Source organism: Microcebus murinus, chromosome 19 (genome assembly GCF_040939455.1).
Source record: "Microcebus murinus isolate Inina chromosome 19, M.murinus_Inina_mat1.0, whole genome shotgun sequence".
In the NCBI taxonomy this organism is placed as follows: domain Eukaryota; kingdom Metazoa; phylum Chordata; class Mammalia; order Primates; family Cheirogaleidae; genus Microcebus; species Microcebus murinus.
Genome location: NC_134122.1, coordinates 39,504,433 through 39,524,152, shown reverse-complemented (window position 1 = coordinate 39,524,152; position 19,720 = coordinate 39,504,433). Strand labels below are relative to the sequence as shown.

The 19,720-nt window shown below is 45.3% G+C and overlaps 1 pseudogene; it reads left to right on the top strand.

The window, feature by feature from the left end:
• Positions 1 to 7,667: 7,667 nt before the first annotated feature.
• LOC105871156 (cytochrome c oxidase assembly factor 4 homolog, mitochondrial-like) lies at positions 7,668 to 14,618 on the top strand (annotated as a pseudogene).
• Positions 14,619 to 19,720: the final 5,102 nt, after the last annotated feature.

Below are 19,720 nucleotides of genomic sequence, written 5' to 3'. Positions count from 1 at the left end.
AATAATGCAGCAAAGACAAACACTGAGAAGCCTTCCTATGGCCCGGTCCCTTCTTGCCTCCTTCCTCCTCAGCCGCCTCATCTGCAGCTTTGTTTCTTAGACATCCTTCCTGTATTTTTTCATGCAGACATAAGCAAACATAAATACATGGTGTTATTTTCTACCCCTTTTTTTACCACAAGGGTAGCATATTGAATACACCGTTCTCTGTTTTGTTCTTTCACTTATGAAAACATTCGTTATTATTATCATTGGGTTTTTTTTTTTACACCTGCATTGTATGCAATGCCTTCTGCGGATGTACCATGGTTGTTTGTTCATTTTTAACCGCTTATTGAGATAAATTCACATACCATAAAACCCATTCAATTAAAGTGTACAGTTCAGCGGTTTTTAATGTATGCAGAGATTTACAACCATCACCCAGTACCATAGCTTTTTAACAAGTCACCTATGAGAAAACAATTTTGGTTATTTCTCTTCTGTTACTCTTACCCCCACTGCCAAGAGCTGCAGCAAACATTCTAGTTTGTGAACACATGGTTGGTTCTTCTCTAGGATGTATATACATTGATACAAAAGAACAGGAAGATTGAATGTCATGCACATTTAAAATTTTGATAGTTCCTTTGTCCTCCAAGTAGATACTACTAATTTATTTCACCGCCAACCCCAATGGAGAGGACCCTTCTTCCCAATTCCCCTCCAGCACAAGACATTATTCTTTTAAATCTTTTACTTATCTGAAGAATAAAACATATATTGTTGCTTCAGTTTGTGGTCAATTATGCTTTTATTCTCAAAATACATTTTCCATGTGGTGGCCAGCCTCCAAGATGGCTCCGAAAGATCCCGGTGTCCCTTGTGTGATCTTCTCCCATGAGAATCAGGGCTGGCCCTTGTACCTGACCATATAGCAGGAGCCGCATGCATGACTTCTACGGCCAGGTTATAAAATGCTCTTGGATCACTTGCTCTGTGGGGGACCAGCTGCTGTGTCACAAAGACGCTCTGTCCAGAGACCCACATGCAGAAAACTTTTAGGCGGCACCAGGGTAGTGGGCCACCTCCAAAGCGCATGCTCCAAGTCCCGTTAAGCCTTCAGATACCTGCGCCCCCAGCTGACATCTCCTAGCAACCTCATGAGAAAGCCTGAGCCAGAACCACTGGGCCGAACCACTCCTGAACCCTAATCTTCAGAAACAGAAAGAGAGAGAACAAAATGGTGACTGTTGTTTTAAGCCACTAGGTTCTGGGGTGATTTGTTATGCAGTGGTAGATAATTACTATGTTCATTGAATGTGGGAAGTGTAGCTGCTAACTCTTTGAAGATTTCTTAACATGGTTTAATATAGAGCTAGCTATAAATACACACCTTGATACAAATCGTTGCTTTGTATCTCAGCTTTAACGGTTGTTGGCGACTGCTTGCTCCTGCTCTGCTCTTAACTCTTCTGTGTTAAGGAGACATCATTAGCATGTCCATGTACACTCTGACTGACAGAGAATGCCACATCTCATTCCTGTGTCCCCAGTGGCCCTCTGCAACCAGATCCAACTTTGCAGGTTTCCCAGGAGGTTTAGATCAATACTATTAACCTCCCAATTTCCCCTGGTCTGAGAGCAGGTATCAATTTGCCTCCTCGAGTATAATACCACGGACCCAGATAGCTGTCCATCCCGCCCGCACCCCCTTTTTCTGAGGGTGCTTTCGTGGAACTTGCATTTCTGGTGCAAGTGTTTTTGGATTTTCATTCCAGCAATGCACAGATTGCTTGTGATCGTTTCCTTTCCAAAGGGGACGAAGATTTGGTTTTGTTTTCTTTATACCTGACCCACTACTCCAGCCCAAGACCCGCCCTCTCTGGATTTCTCTTTACTGGGCCGTCGCTTGTGTTTTATGCTTATGTGTCTAGCTTAACCACAAATTGATAGTGAACAGAAAATCAGTAGTTGGCACTGGCAGGCTCTTTTGTCAGGAAAGCTATTAATTTACAGCCACATTCTATAGTTTAAGAAAAAAATCTCAGTTATAGAAGAGCCTCATGAAGAAGAGGAGTGTTCACAGAGGTTTCCTCCAGAGCTGGGGCAGCCTGCTTGTCAATACACACACACCTCCTTCACTTTGAAGCAAGCTTGATATAGACGTTACTTTGAACAGAGCATTAAAGATTGATGATATATGAACCACACTACCAGGGTTCCAGCAGTTTTCAAGCCCGACTTTCCTAGCGACTTTTCAGAGTGGCCAGATATTTCTATTTTAAAAATCTAAAAACTCATTTTATTTATATTTTATTTCAGGATATTATGGGGGTGCAAACATTTTGGTTACATGTCATGATTTTGCCTCACCCAAGCCAGGATTAGAGGCGTGCAATGCTCTAATTCCCCATACAATGCTGATCGCGTCCATTAGTTGTGAGTTTACCCCCACATCCCCCTAATCCCTGAAGAACATTATTACCATGTGAGCACCTTAATGTTGATCAGTTAGTGCCAATTTGATGGCGAGTACATGTGGTGCTTATTCTTCCATCCTTTTGATACCTCATTTCGGAGGATGGGCTCTATCCAGGAAATATCTCTAGCCAGGAAAATATAAGAGGTGCTAGTCACTACTGTTTTTTTTGTAATTGAGTAGTATTCCATGGTATATACATATGCCATATTTTATTAATCCACTCATGGATTGATGGACACTTGGGTTGTTTCCACATCCTTGCAATAGTGAATTGTGCTGCTATAAACATTCAAGTGCAGATGTTTATTATATATAGAATGTCTTTTGTTCCTCTAGGTAGATGCTTAGTAGTGCTATTGCTGGATCAAATGGTATTTCTATTTTTAGCTCTTTGAGGTATCTCCAAATTCTTTTCCACAGAGGTTGCACTAATTTGCAGTCCCACCAGCATTGTAAGAGTGTTCCAATCTCTCCATGTCCTCTCCACGTCAACAGCATTTGTTGTTTTGGAATTTTTTGATAAAGGCCATTCTCACTGGGGTTAGGTCATATCTCATTGTGGTTTTTGATTTGCATTTTCCTAATGATTAGAGATATTGAGCATTTTTAAATATGTTTGCTGGGCATTATTCTGTCTTCTTTTGAAAAATTAAAGGCCAAGTTTTAAAATAGAGGCATACAAGTACGTTCCTCATGGCTGTCATCCCTCTTACACATATGGATGACTTCTTACTGAGGTGGGAGAGCTGCACTGCCTGGTATGGTAGCCACCAGCCACATGTGTCAATTTCAATCCAAATTCAGGGGTTGTAGCCAGGGGCGGTGGCTTGTGCCTGTAATCCCAGCTACTTGGGAGGCTGATGCTGGAGACTTGCTTGAGGCCAATAGTTTGAGACTAGCCTGAGCAACAGAGCACACCTCCTGTCTCCAAAAGAAAAAAAAATCTAAATTCAAAATAATCAATATTAAACTAAATTAAAAATCTACCTGCCTTTCAAGTGCTCAGGTGGCTGCTGTACTCAAGATTGCAGATTATAGTTCTATCATTGTGGAAAGTTCTATTGGTTGATTCAGGTTTAGAGAGGTTTGCCTGGTCTTTTTGATGTGAAAACAAAATAGAACAAAACATTCCCCTGCTCCCCCCAAAACGGTAAGACTGCTGGATTCAGACTCAGATTTAGCTAATATTTGCTAAATAGGAAATTAGAGAGTCTCCTGCCTAAGTAGGGAGACTCAATGGTTAAAAAATAATCAATAATCAAATTTTAAATATAAAAATATACAACAGCTAAGAACTAACTCTCTCTCTTCTGTGTTGAAAACAATCAACAAAAAAGAACAATAAAGCATGAGATTTCCTTAGTGGGCGTTTGTGACATTTTGACGAATGGAGGAGAGGGAGTGCCTTCCAACCTTGCAGAAGCGATGCTTGGAAGAAACATTAATGCCTGCAAATCCTTTTGAAGATGGAAAGCACAGTTTCCTAAGTGCCCGGCGCTATTTCATTATTTATTAATATTAGTATTAATAACAGGAAAGCAAATGCTTTTTTTGTGATGGATTTTCTTCCGATATGTGAGCTCCAAAATATATTTTGTGCATCTAGCTTTTCTAGAGTTTAAAAGGGGCAATAAAAGCAAACAAGCTTTAAAAAGAACACATGGAAAATCTGCCAGGGAAAGACACCATCTATTTACAAGGTACGAGGAGCTCTGCGTTTCATGCCTGTCTCACACAATCTCAAGTTACCATCGAGACTATCTCTCTTCAGGGAGCACTGGGCACCTTGGGAATGTTTATTGACTTCTTGCTGACCAGGAACAAACCTGTATGAGCAGCATACCCTTAGCCAACACTAATCAACAGCAATCAGCAGCAGTAATAATAATAGCTCACGTTTATTGAGAGCTTATGCTTCAGGCTCTGTGCAAAGAGTTTCACATGCGTTGTTTCATTTAATCACACAGTTGTCTACAAGTCAGGTACTATGCTACTCTCCCCATTATACAGACGTGCCAACTGAGGCAACAGAGGGTCTCCTGGGGCACTGGGAAAGTAGGAACAGGGTCGGGACAGCAAAGCCTTTTTGGGTGGAGTTTTGCATTCTGTGGAAGGATTTGGCTTTGGCAGGTTCTGGAAGCCCCGAGTGGTTTTGTTGTCCCGAAGGGAAGACAATCCACCAGAGAACCCCCAAATTCATTGTCAGCCAAGGCTGGGATAGGGGATCCCGCAAGAGTGAGAAAATAATTCACAAATGCAAAAAAGAAATCTTGGTTTCCTGGAGCATCAGGGGTTTGAATCAGCTCAAAAGGAGGATGTTTGGAAAACTGGAATAGCTACAGGGGGATCCCCAGTGTCTTCAGCAATAGATGCTAATGCTTAGAGGAAATGGAAGACAGTCCTGAGGAAGTCAGGAGGTTAAATGACTCGTAATTACCATACCCCAGGTGATGGCAAGGTGGCACATTTAGGAAACCCTTTTCTGTGGCAGAACACGGAAACAGCGATTGACCGCTCGTCTCTCCCACCTTCCCGATGCTCGGGGGATGGGAGACTTTACATTTAAATTTCACAAAACAAGAAGATCCCCCCCACATGTGTGGATATTCGAGAAGGAAGGTTCCACAGAACCAGCAGTCTGCCTAGCAGGAGCTCTGTTTAAACCCGCTCTGAGAGGCTTCTGCACAACCCATGCAAGGGCAGTCTGAGGTCTGGGGTGGTGGGGGGTGCTCTGTGACTCCTGCAGCAGGAAGGGCCAGCGGCAGCTCCAGGAGAGCGCAGCCTTATTTTACGGAGGAAGACTTGTAAGAAGAGGGAGCTCCAGAGAACTGTCTGGAGATGCTGTGCCGGCAGGACGGCCTGGAGTCCGCCTTTCTTCCTCCTTCTCCAGGGAACAGGGACTCGGCGCTGAAAGGACTCCCAACAAAGCACGAGGGGCAATTCAGAGGCAAAGCCCGATCCTGCGGTCATCCTTGGCTGCCCCACGCTAATCACGGCGCTGTGAATTGAGTCTTTTCCAGACTTCCGTGGAACTGCCTGGGCCGGCAACGTTGTTGTTGGATACCTTAAAGAGCAGAGATCGGTGAAGATGGGGAGGGGAGAGTTGTTCTTATTCTTGCTGCTTGTCAGAGGAGGCAACAGCCCTTTTGATGACATTCAAGCTTACTGATACTCTCCCCAAATCTCATTATTTTTGGTGAATCACAGGAAGATTTTTAGATGTTAATAGGTCAATGGACCAAATTACGTGTACACCCCCAAGCTCCTGTCTCTCTGCCTGGTTAATTCAGCCTCGGATGTCGCCATTGTAGGGCAGGCGGCAGGGCAGGGCTCAGGCTGCACGGGGCATGCCATGCCTGATGTGACGTCCAGCATGCGTGAGGGCACAACGTCTCCTCGCCTGCTAGAACTTGGAAATCCCACCAGGTAAGCAGCCTGTATCAGCGGGAGCCAAGATCTCAAAGATTTTCTATTACTTTTCTTTTTTCTTTTTCAGATGTGGTTTCTACCCTCAAGGAGCTTACAGTGCTGGGGCTGAGGAAATCACACTCTTGTATCTGTTTTCTTTGTGTCTTTATCACGAGTATGTGGGTTCCAAGAAGGCAGGACTGACCTGACTCCTTCCCTGCTGTGTCCCAGAGCAGTGCTGAGCTATAACAGGGGTTGAGCCCGGCTTGCTGAAGGAATCTAAGGGGAAAGGCGGGGATACAACAAAGGTGCAGGGTGGCAGAACTTAGCAGCAAGGCGATCTTAACCACCACTGGGAGGACAAAGAAAATATTTACAAAGAAGGTGGAACTTAGTGTTCTGATTATTTTACCAAGTTACCTAAATTTACCACTTGCTAGTTCATAATGCACATAAAGCCTGTAGTTCATCAATTCTGCCAAGTGTGAGGTTTCCAATTGTTAATAGAACCAGCCCTGAAGCTCACCCAGTATTCCTTGTATTAAAGCGTAATCTTTCTGAAGGCACATTTTAGAAAATGCATGTATATCTCCTTTCATGCTCATTTCCAAGTACTTTTCATCCTATGCATGCAGTTTATAGATGAAATGAAGCTGTGGAGTGGTATATGTTTGTTCGAATCAAATGTTACTTTTTAATGGGTGAGTTAGAATATGAGATCAGATGCTTGATTTTGCATAGAAGCTTGCAGAAGACTGGGCTGTATCGATTACTTCATTCAGGGGGGTCCGTGGGTGACTATCTTGTGTTGGGCTGGAGTTCTGGTGAATGCTGAGGAGTCTTTGTCGAAGGCCTGAGGGCTGAAGTGCGCCGTCTTTGGGTAGCTGCTTGAAGGTAAGAAGACGGATGAAGCAGATTCTCGACTGCTGACTCGGAAGGCTGCTGCCCACTTCTGAATCATGACAACCGAGCATGCCACAAATATTTACCGACCACTGTGTGCGAGGCCCCTGCTGTTTAAGAAAGGATCGATATGCAACGAGTTATGAGATACAGCCAGTGTCTGGAAGGAGCTTATGTATCCAAAGGAACACATCATATGGACAGATCGCATGAAGCAGTACGTGGCGAGTGCCAAGGATATGTCGGTTCCCGCCCACCGCCCGCTCTCTCCTGCCCCAGCTCTCGATGCCTCTGACTGCAGCTTTAGGCCCACTCCAGGCCTGGAGTCAGCTCTGATAAGCAGGAAGTGTATAAATAGCCTGAGCCCTGTTCACTTCCAATGCGTGTGGGACGTCGCGGAAAGCCCGAGAAGTGTCTGATGCAGAATGCATGCTCAATGAGGGATGTCTGTGTGAGTCCGTGATGTGTTCAGGTGTCCTGGGGGGTGGGGTGGGAATGGGAGGCAGAAGGTGGCATAAATGATGGTGACGTTGCGTAGGAGTTAGGATAATAGACATGTACAAGGGCACACTGAATTCATGATAACAACTGCTTAGGTAGGTCTGGGAAAGCCTCAGAAGAGTTTGCCAGGTGAGCAGGGGGGCATGGGACCGCAGCAGGTGTGGATTAGGAGAATGTGAGTATGGTGGAGCTTGCATATGGCTGGGGGGGGGCGGGGTGGGAACTGGGGCTGAAATCCAGGCCAGGCTTCCTGCACTGAGCCGTGTGTGCCTGAAGGGACACACAGAGGTCTCCTTCACGGTGGGCGCTGTGGGTACAGGGAGCCCTCGCAGGGAGCAAGGGCAGCAGTGAGCAGCGTGGCCTGGCTGTGTGGGGCGCACTGGGTGAACCGATGAACGAGGGAGTCAGTGATGACCAGGGGACCCAGGGCCGCCACTCCTGCCCGGCACAGGTGGGGGCCCAGTGCCGGGGGACAGGTGCACACACTGAGAGGCCAGTGACGCCTGAGCTTCAGACCCTCACTGGCGGTGGGAGGGGTCTCAGCAACGCGTTCACATGGTTATATGCTTTGTAAAAGTGGCAGATGTAAGGCATTTTTGTATTCTTTTTCTTAAAGTGGACTCTCAGAATGGTATTAGCTTCAGGCCCCACAAACCCCTGGGTCTGCCCTTGGCTGTGAGCCCAGGTTGACCTTCGTCAGCCGTGGGAATCCAAGGCGCCCCAGTTCACAGCGCTCCCCCCCTCCCTCCCCGGACCAGTTTGAGGACCAAGCTCTGTCCTGGTCCTGTACATCCAAAGTGCTGAGCTGATTGCCTTTGCTCCGGGTCTCTGTAAAGACCAGCCATGAGCTCTGAATCGCTCGCCTCGTCCAGGTCGGGTAGGGGAGGAGCAGCGAGGGGGTTACGAAGAACAGGGGTGCAGGGAGCGAGGGCAGGAGGCAGAGCGGAAGGCGAGTCTGGGGGTGGCGTCTGGCTCCTTTGGCTGTGCAGGAGGGGAGAGGGGAATGAGCCCCGCAAGGGGAACCTCTGCCAGGCACCAGCTCCCCCAGTCTCGGGCTAGAGGCGGGAGCCAGGCATCCTAAAGGGCAGCAGCACATGGAAGAAACAAACTGAATTCACAGGGGTGAGCGGCACTCATCGCGCAGTTCATACAGTGGCTTGGTGATGTGCTTTCAGCTGCTAACGTGACAATGAGAGGCTATTACAGAAATGCTGCCACGCGGGGCTGACAGCAGGAAGGATTGGCCCTGCGGGGAAGAGGTCTTGGTGGCTGCAGCTCTAGCTTGCTGAGGCGGAGCCGCCACTGCCACAGGTTTTGCGGATGGAGTCCCAAAGCATGCGTGCATGAGTGTGCATGCGTGTGTGCGTGTGTGCCATCAGACAGACATTAGAGAGCAGAAAACCCTCCTGCAGGAGAGGTTTTATAAATAGACTGCAGTAGAAGGAGGAAGTAGCTTGTCTAGACTTCAGAGCTGGCTTTTGTGGCTTCATATTGATCGGTTCTGCTACTGATAATTCTTCTGCCTAGAAAACACATTCACCCCCTGGTGTCCACGGGGGTTGGCTCTGGGACCCCCAGAGGGTACCAACATCCACAGAGGCTCAGGTCCCTGACGTAAAATGGTGTAACGTTTGCATATAACCTATACACGTCTTCCCGTGTACTTTAAACCATCTCTGTATTACTTATACTATCTAATACAATGGATATGCTGTGTAAATAGTTGTTATGCTGTATTGTTTAGGGAATAATAAAAAAGTCTGTATGTGTTCAGCCATCTATTTCTGGGGAATATGTTAGATCCTCAGTGGGTTTAATCCACAGATGGGGAAGGGGCAGATACACAGGGTCTACGGCAGACTTGCTTTGCTTCTTGTCAACCTCTGCCTTCCTTTAGCAGAAGGAGTCCCCACCTTGCTGTCTTTGTGGTTTGTTGTAAAGCTTGGCATTCAGTGTTTGGGGCAGTAAGTCATTTCTGATGTTCAAAACTGTAGGACGTACTCCTCATCCTCGTCAGCTATCTGGTATGTGTTGCTATTTTCTCCAGAATAAATGTTCTTAGCAGTCACAGGCCTCTTCCCACAAACATTCCCCACCCTGCACAGGCCTTGACCAAGCTGAACTTCTGACCCTCCCTGATCTGCTCTATATTTTCTGTCCTCCCAACTTTACTCAAGCTCTTCCCTGCTTGGAATACCCCGTCCCTATCATTGGGAGTATAAATCCCAACGTCCCTTCAAGCATCGCTTCATTCATGCAAACATTCAGAATCTTTCAGAATGTTCTACTAGTTGCCTGCAATCTCTCCTTGACAGCCAGGAGTAGAATGGAAATGCAGGAGCTTGGGGACCAAGGAGTTTCTAATTACAGTTTTGGGGTTCCTTCTTCCTTCTCAGGGGACCCAGGAAATTGATTTCACACTGGTTTTGGGCTAGGAGACCAAGCAGATAAGGCCCAGAGATCAACTAAATGTTGCAAATTAACCATTGGGGAGCAGTTTTCTTGGTGAATAAATCGAAAGCAGAAAGAGCATTTGGCTTTAGGGACTGATTGCATAATGAAGCGGATGTAATGGGTTGACTCATTGGTCTCCAGGCCAAAGGCACACAGAGAACTATGTATCTGGTCGGGAGATTTTATAATCCTAAGAAAAGCCAGAGGCATCTTTTGGGGTTAGAAAAGGACTGCTGTTTTAGATAGTGGCAACTCTCACTGGCAGAGTGGCTAAATTTTATGAATCACTCAGGAAATGGAAATTCCTGTTAAAATAATGGGATTCTCAAAGTGTTTATCATCCCTTCCACATATACCTACTGAGCACCTGTGTGTGGGTAGCATGATGCACACCCAGGCCTCCCAGTCCATGAAGGCTCTGTCGCCCAGGTGCTGGGGGTGGCATCAGCAGATACCTGCAGCTGTCAGCCCCTTTAGGAGTTGCCTCAGTTGCAGACAGCCACGTTGCCCATCTTGCCCGAATTCACACTCCTTCCATGGCAGCCCACACATGGTGTCTGATCCAGTCTGGGGGTATGGAGCCGGGCCATTTGGGGACAATTCTGAAAGGTCATTTTAGTTCCAGAACTCCCCATAGGGTTGGTTCATTTTGTCGTTGGGCTCAAATCACAGCTTGGTTTTTCCCTGTGCCCAATCCTGTTCCCTTCCCCTCTCATCCATATCATTGCATCTCATGATACCCGGGACACTCCTTAAAAAACATCCTTCATGTTGAACTCCCACTCAGCATCTGCTTCCTGAGGAATCCAACCTTCCACAACCTGCTTTGTGAATAGCACTGTGGATGATTACCAAGGGTTTTTCATCTAGGTTATAAACGTTTGAGAACTATTTAGAATTTCCCATGGAATCAGATAGAGCGTATTCTCAGATCTCTATAAATATTTAGCAAACCGAAGAATGGATAACGGAAGGAAACCTCAAGCTGATGTGGAACCCAGTGAATCCATCTCTTCCTCACTGATACCCTCTCTGCTTTGCGCCTGTGTGCATCAGCCAAAGATGACCTTCCCAGAGAAAGGGACATGGCTTTTCAGTTAGCATATAGGGAATCCTTCACTCAGGTTCTGATGGCAAAGCCCAAAGTGCACAGTTGGATAGCGGCTGAGCCCAAATTGGAAGCAGAGTGTCCTCTGCCCAGTCCAGACCCTTTGCCACCACTTCTCTGAATTCATCTTGGCAGCTCTTTGAAAATGTCAAGAGTTATTTCTGGCTCCAGTCTGTCCAGTGTCCTCTTTCACATAGTCTTCAAAACCTGTAGGGTCGCTGGCCTGGGGCCGTGCCATGGCACACACGGGCACTGGTGTAATCGGCAAATGTTGGTGCACTTGGTCCAGGGAGTGCACAAGGCTGAGCTGTCCAGACCAGGCCTCCCTGCTCTTAAATGACCTATGAGTTACTGAAGTGAAGAGATGAGCAGGGGCTGGAGCTATGGACTCAATCACCATTTCTTACAACTTGGAACCTTGGAATGCAGGTATAGGTATAAGGTCCTTACGTATAAAAACCCATGTAAACATTCACCATGCAATTCTAAACATTTTTAGAGAAAAAAGACTAGGCTAAGAGCCAGAACACTGGGGTTCTGGTCCTAGCTCTTCCTCTGATCAATTATGTGATCCAGGACAAAGAATCTGCTCCTTCATATCAGTTTTTCATAGATAAAAACAAAGGCAGTGAATTAGATCCTCTCTGAGGTGGTTATGGCTAAACCATTCTAGGATGGGGTCTCTCTGTTAAGGGAATATGGTTGAAATGGTCATTCCATACTTTAAAAAATTAATAGACTTTAATTTGTAGGGCAGATTTGGTTTTAGGTTTTTATTTACCTACTACCACGGTATCATGCAGACTATCGTCACTGTCATAAAAACCCTCTGTGCTCCACGTGTTCATCCCTCCCTTTACCTGACCCCTGGCAACCCCTGACCTTCTTACGGCCTCCTTAGTCGTGCTTTTCCAAAATGTCATGTAGTTGAAATTGCACAGTGAAATTGCTTTTTAAAGTTGGCTTCTTTCTCTTGGCAATATGCATTTAAGGTCCTTCCATGTTATTTGGGGGTGTGATAGCTACATTCTTTTTATTGCTGAATAATCCTATTGTCTGGATGTACCACGGTTTGCTTCTCATTCACCTACTGAAGGACATCCTGCTTGCTTCCTATGTTTGGCAATTGTGAGTAAAGCTGCTGTAAACATCTGTGTGCAGGCTTCCGTGTGGACATAAGTTTTCAAATCATTTAGGTAAATATCAAGGAGTGTGATTGCTGGATCATATAAAGAACATGTTTAGTTTTGTAAGAAACTGCCGAACTGTCTTCCAAAGTGGCTGTGTCATTTTGCATTCCCACCAACAATGAATAGGAGTTCTTGTTGGCCCACGTCCTCACTAGATTTTGCTGTTGTCAGTGTTTGGACTTTAAGCATTCTAATAAGTGTGCAGTGGTATCTCGTTGTTTTAATTTGCAAATTTTTGACAATATATGATGTGCATCTTTTCATATGCTTATTTGCCATCTATATATACCCCTTCTTTAGTGAGGGGTATGTTCACAACTTTTGCTCACTTTTAAAATGTGTTGTTGGGTTGTTCGTTTTCTTATTGATGAGTTTTAAGATTTTTTTTGGTATAGTTTGGATACTACTGGTAGTCCTTTATCAGAGATATGTTTTGCAAAGATTTTCTCCAAGTCTGTGGCTTGTCTTATTTTTTTTTTTAGAGGTGTCTTTCAAAGAGCAGTAGTTTCTAATTTTAATGAAATCTGACTTGTCAATTTTTTTCTTTCATGGATCAAACTTCTAGAGTTGTATCTAAAAAGTCATCACCAAAACCAATATCACCTAAATTTTCTCCTATGTTGTTTTCTAGGATTTTTATAGTTTTTAATTTTACATTTAGGCCTATAATTCATTTTGAGTTAATTGTGAAGGGCACAAGAGCTGTGCTAGTATCATTTTTTGCATGTGAATGTTCAGTTATTCCAGTACCATTTGATTAAAAACTAGCCTTTCTCCACGGTGCTGCCTTTACTCCTTTGTCAAAGACCAGCTGACTGTCCTCATGTGGGTTCAGTTCTGGGCTCTGTGTTCTATTCCACTGATTTGTTTGTCTATTCTTTTGCCAATAATACACTGCCTTGATTACAGTAGAATTAGTAGAAGTAGAAGTCAGATAGTGTCAGTGCTCCAACTTTATTTTTCTTCAATGTTGTGTTGGCTAGTCTGGGTCTTCTATCTGTCCATATAAACTTTAGAATCAGTTTGTTGATACCCCCAAAATAATTTCCTTGTATTTTGATTAGGATTGCATTGAATCTATGAATCCAGTTGGGAAGAACTGACATCTTGATAATGGCATCTTCTTATCCATACACATGGTATATCTCTCCATTCAGTCAGATCTTCCTTGACTTCTTTCATTAGAGTTTTATAGTTTTCCTCATATAGATCATTTATATTTTGTTAGATTTATACCTAAGTATTTCTTTGGTGCTAATGTAAATGGCATTGTGTTTTTAATTTCAAATTCTAATTGTTCATTGCTGGTATATGAGAAAGCAATTGACTTTTGTATATTAATCTTGTATCTAGAACCTTGCTATAATTGCTTATTAGTTCTAGGAGGGGTTTTTGGTTGATTCTTTGGGATTTTTTACATAGACAATCATGTCATTTGTGAACACAGACTTTTTTTCTTTAAAATCAGTATGCCTTTTACTTTATTTTCTTGTCTTATTGCCTAGCTAGAACTTCCAGTATGATGTTGAATAGGAGTAGTGAGAGTGGACATCCTTGCCTTGTTCTTGACATTAAAGGGAAAGCAAAAGCCAGATTCAAAGGCTACAGATTGCACTTAGGTGATGTTCTGGAGAGAGCAAAACTACAGGGACAGAAAACAGATTACTGGTTACCTGGGGTTGGGATAGGGGCAGAGAATTGATTACAATGGGATATCAAGGCACCTTTTCAGGTGCTATATCTTGATTGTGGGTGGTAGTGGTTTCATGACTATATGCATTTGTCACAAAACTCACATAACTGTACACTAAAACACTGTAAACATATATTTAATATATGTTTATAATGTAAATTATAGCTTAATAAAAAACATTGCAAAAGTCCCAAAAGTTTAAAAATCACATACTTTTTGCACAGCTGTAATGTGAGTGAATATGATGCATGCTGGCCTGCCTTTTTGTTCACAGTATCACACTGCAGGGTCCTTGCTAGTTCCTGCTGCAGCACTTGAAGCACCCCATCCTCCAGGGAAGGTAGTCATTGCCTGGCATCCCCACACTGCGCCTGTATCAATCACACACTGGAGGTGCTCCCCATGAGGGGCTGGTTCCTGGGAGGAAGCACGGGAGAGCACCTGCTGCAGTGCTGCTGTGCTGCCGCTCAGGAGAGGGTGTTTGGTTTGTCTTCTCCCACTCTGCCCTATTCCCCAAGAGGTCAACCTCAGTTCCTCAAGGCCATAACTGGACCCGACAGGTGAAGAAGGAAGATGAGGAAGAGGACCCACTGGACCAGCTCATCTTCCGCTCTGGCTGTGCTGCCTCCCACTTTGCAGTGCAGGAGTGCATGGCCCAGCACCAGGACTGGTGGCAGTGCCAGCCACAGGTGCAGGCCTTCAGGGATTGCATGAGTGAGCAGCAGGCAAGGCGGTGGGAGGAGCTTGCAGAGGAGGAAAGAGCAAGCAAATGCCCACCGCTGAGACCCCAAACCACCTGTCCCCAGGAGATGGCCATGTAGAAACCAGCACCCAAAGACACCATGGGAAGAAGAAATCCTAGATGGTGGACATAATGGGCCAGAAGGACATAATGGGGATGGTGGAACTGGAGTTGTTGAGACCCAGACACCATGGGTTTGGACAGGACTGCCACAAAGAGCTGTTATATATTCATGATCAAACCCCACACATCCTTACTCATCTTGTTCCACCAATATTTGCCATCTAAAACAAAATGGGGTAGGGGATGTACCCATCTCAGTACTTGGGTGTGCCAAGCACTCAGTGTACTCAATTCAGGGACATTTTAATTTAGGAGTAAATTCACAATATAAAGGTATATTGGTTAGCAAATTAGATCTTTGTTTCTTCACTCATGGGTAAAACAACAGCAAGTATTTCTGAGCCATTGTTTTGGAAACTGACATGATAAATAATATGATATGACCTCTGCCTTCATGTTGATTAGAGAAGAATCTAGATTGAGAGACAGTAGTAAAACAATACTGGAACAACTAGCTCCTGACAATGGTATGAGTGCTTTTATCTTTTATCATTTGTTCTGGGTGTTTCATTCAGTTTAATGGAAGGAAGCAAGCAAGCAAGAAAACTTTTTATTCAAATATTGAGTACCTTTTATATGCCACATTCTGTTGAATTAACAGATGCAGAGTCTGGCCTCAACCTGCTCCCACCCCAACAAACACAAAGTTGGCCTAACATTTTAAAAGTATATTTAACATTAAAATACAGGTTTTCAGCTTTTGAAAAAAAAAAATCACACACTGGAAACTGAAATTAGAGTGGATCATCCACTTCCCCTGAAATATCAGCAGGACTAATTTCATTATTTGTTACCTACTATTTTCCTATTTCCCCTTTGTCACCACCAGAAGTAACCTGACTTCCAGCTTGGCCCAAATCAGCCAGACTCTCCCCGCTTGGTACCAGTTAGTAATTGTGTTCGTTTGCTAGTAATAGAGACTGGACTATAATGGTTAATCATTTAATGCTTTACTTTCCCACATAATATAGTCTGGAGGCCACAACATTGTCAGGGACACAGGCTATTTCGATATTTGTACACATTTTAAAAAATATTTGGGATTATCTTGTTTGAACAGAAACTCTAAAATGGGTCAAAACTATGTATATTTTTTGCAGATTCTTGATTCACATTAATGAATTGCTTCTCTAGTGGGATGTACCAATTCACAATGTTCATGATGCCACTAGTCACATGTCACAGTAGCCATTTTATTGCAGGATCTGTGTTAGAAATATTCTGCTGGGGGGCTTGGTAAGAAGGGGGCTCAGGTTGATTAAGCAAGTAGCCCGTGGTTGGCAGGTGAACTCCAGTCTCCTGACTCTAGGTCCTGTGCTCTTTCGCTGAGAAATTTATGAGAATTCTATTGTTGCCTAGATTTTTTTCTTGCTTCCCTATGTCTTTTCCTACCCCACCTCCCCATTTTCTTTTTCCTTTCCTTCCTTCCTCAGCTGTTTATTGAGATCCCATAATGTGCCAGGCACTGGATCTATTCCATCCTAAGACCTATCCTTTCTGGGAGGAGCATTTGGTTGTCTTCTTGAAACATTTTCTTCTCTTGCCTTCTAGGGCACCAATATCTCTTCCTACAGCATGGTAGCCCTGCTTGGGTCAGGGGTGGGTGGGCGAATGGGTCAGAACAGCGGACATGCAAAGTCCCATTGGTGAAGGAGACGGACTGTCAGGGACTGTCACCACACAATAGCCAGCCTCCTCCTCTTTCTTCCTGATTTTATCAGCTACAGGACTTCATTGCCCAGCCTCCCTTGCAGCTAAGTGTGGCCCCATATGCGATGTAAGTGGAAGTTACTGAGTTGTTGGATGACACTTTTAGCAAACCTTAACAGGGGCTACTGACAGCTAGCTGAATATTCCTGATCTTTATTTCCTGTACATACTGGACATGTCCAAGTCTCAGTCCTTGGACCTCTTCTCAAATACTTTCAGTTTAGGTCATCTTATCCAATCTCAGGGCTTTGAATACCATCTATAAATTGGCCTCTTTCAAATTTCTGTCTCCAGCCCTGACTTTTCTCCAGAGGCTCTGATTTATATGCCCAAAGGCCACCTCAACACCTCCTTGTGGATGACTAAAAAGTGGCTCAAACTTAACACATCTAAAAGCGAGCTCTTAATTTCACACCGGACTCAGATCCTCCCCCACTGTTTCCTTTTCAGGAAACGGCACCATCATTCACCCAAATGTTCAGGCCCAAATCCCATGAGTCACGTTGACCCTTCTCCTTCCCTCACACCCCACGTTCATACCAGCAGCAAATATTTTAGGCTCTCCCTTTAAATTGTATCTTGAATCTGATCACGTCTTACCACCTCTGCAACTCCTCCCTGTCCTAGTCACCATCAGCGTTTACCTAGATTCCTGAACCCTCTCTTGACTGTCCCCCACTTTCTACTCTTGCCCCCTACAACAGAATCTCACAGTATGAAGAATGATCTTTTAAAAACTTAAGAGCATGGCATGTTCTTGCTCAAAACCTTCCAAAGTTCCTTCTGGCTCTCAGATGAATCACATTCCTTTCAAGTTCCTCTGGTCTCTGCTTACCATCCCAATCTTGTTTCTTCCCAGCTTCCCTTGCTCCACTGTGGTCCTTTTAGGGACAGTCCAGCCACAGGGCCTTTGTACTTGCTGTGTTTTCTCCACTGATGTGTTCATTCAGGCCTCCGCTCCAATCTGCCTCTCCAGAGACTCCTCCACCGCCATGTCTGTCTGTCATTGCCTGGTAATGTATAGCGTGCTGATCGGTTTATTGGCTCCCTCCTCCAGTAGAATATAAGCCCCAGGCCTTGCTTGTTTTGTTCACCACCATGCTCCTTGAACACAACCAAGACCTGCCGAATGAATGAAATGAACAATTTAGGTGCTGTTATTTTTGATGCTATCTTACTTGTCACTGGAAGCATGGATTGCTTCATTAATTTCTTCCCTGGTATTTAACATGAAGTTGCCTCTATTTTTTCCTAATATAAAAATACTTTAAGAGCACAGCCAATACCCGAGCAGTTCAGTCTAGGTCTTAGGCTATGTATGTAAAAGCTTGGTGAAAAAATTAGTTCAATTCAATCCCATGGCTTACGTTGAAATCTCAAGTGGAAAAGAACAGAAAACTTGGCTTTCCATGCCTTCAGGTTTCTGCTAGCTTGTCGTTCTGCCTTGCCCAGTGATCCATCCTGACCTTATCCATCTGCAAAACTCTCCCCTTCCAGCTGCCCCCAAACGTTCTCTCTGTGTGAAGCTGTCTGACACCTCCCACTGGCAGGACCAATGACTCTCTCATGTTGAGTTTGGATCCCTCCCTTCTAGCATTTACCAGGCTGCTGTGGGTGGGGTTTCTTTCCTGCCTTTCTGGTGAGAATAAAGGTTCACCAGGGTCAAGAACTGTGTCTTATTCATCTTTTGTGCTCCAAGCACAGTGCCTGGCACATCATAGATGATTAATAAATTTTTTTGGCAATGATGACTGAATTCCGTTCCCTAAAATTGGTTAGAAGAAATACTGTTTGGTGATATCTGTGCTAGGAATAAAAAACAGTGCGTCACCACCTCTACCCTCCCCAACTCCCCAAAGAATATGGCAACAAACACCAACCTCATCAGGTCTTGGAGAAAAGCCTTCTATGACATTCTTTCTGATCACACTTGCATTTCCCCTGGCCCTTCCCCACCCCACCCCATTCCTTGCAACACTTGGGTTACTTTTTCATCTCCTACGTTTTGTGAGATTTCTTTTGAGTTTGTTTGCCTCTTTGGGGACACACTGTTGCAGGATATGAATAATTGAACACAACAAATTTGGACATAAATTATGAATTACAGATACTGAGTTATCCTGGAACTGTTGCTCTGTGTATTGTAGCAAGGCACCAGAATATTAAAGATGTGTGTTTTCAATGATCTTACGTTGCTTCTTGAAAAGAAAAGAGAGAAAACCTATGAAAGCCCAGAGCATCAGCGAAGATTGTTGCGCTTGCAGCTGGTGGCTTTCCTGAGTTAGGTCACGTGGCCCCCGGAAGCGTGGTGGCCTCTTGGGCACCAGTGGCGTTCAGTTTGGGGAACTCTGGGATAGTCAGTGCCAGCCAGGCCCTGGTTGCGCCCTGTACCCTTGGTGGGGAGGTGAGAGGATGCAGTGAGGGGGAATTTGCGATGGTGCAACCATCCTGAGGGGCTGGGGAAGGCAGAGCCAGCAAATAAAGCTGCCGGAGCGCAGGCAGAGAGCCTGAGCGGCAGTGCACAAGGCCCTGTGCGGCCAGATGGCAATTTCTTCCTTAGAGCAGACTGCCAAGACAGAGTCGGTGCCTACTAGGGGTGCGGCAAAGACACAACTTAAGAGATATGGGCGCTGCTTCAGTGCAGGTGAGGGAGACTGCAGGCCCCAGGGACACCTCAAGGCTTGCGGTCTTGGCAGAGGTGGCCTGCAGGTAGTTCGAGTAGTTTGTAGCTTGTCACCTGGAGGGTTTGCGTGGCCAGGTGAGCCGTCCCTGCAGGAAGCCAGGGCTGAGAACCTACGCCAGGACACAACAGCAGCAGCTGCCGTTGGCTTCTAGGACCTGGTGCCGGCCCTGGCGCGGGAGGAGTGAGGGAGTCAGAGCCCACAGTCTTAGCAATTCCAAAGTCAATCAGTTGTGGTTTCCCAGGGGAGCGTAGATTTTGTTACTTATTCACTGGGACAAAGGATAAAAATTTCCCATGAGAACACACAGTAGGTTGGCAGGTGCCCGTCCTCTGTGTGGGGAACCGATTTGCTTCAAGGATCGTGGCTGATTACTCAGTCCTCAAACTCTGAGTGGAGTAGGTGGCCCAGAGAAGGCTGTGCTGTCTTGGCAAAGTGGCCTCTGCAGGCCTGCTTCGTGACTCCCTGGGCTGAGTCTGCTGGAAGTTATGCAGTGTCCCTACCAAACAGGGGCTCCGGTGATCGAAGTGTCCCACAAGTTCTTCCTCTGGATGGAGACTGGCATGATTCTGAAACATGAGCCAGCTGTCCAGCCACCACGGTGCTGGGAAACCACCACAGGGGCAGATGGACAGGGAGAGCAGCGTGACATGCAAGTCTCGTCAGCCCTCGCAGGCTGCGGCCAGTTCCTGACACCAGCAGGCAAGTGATGATGGGAGAGGAGGGAGTGTGTGTGTGTGTGT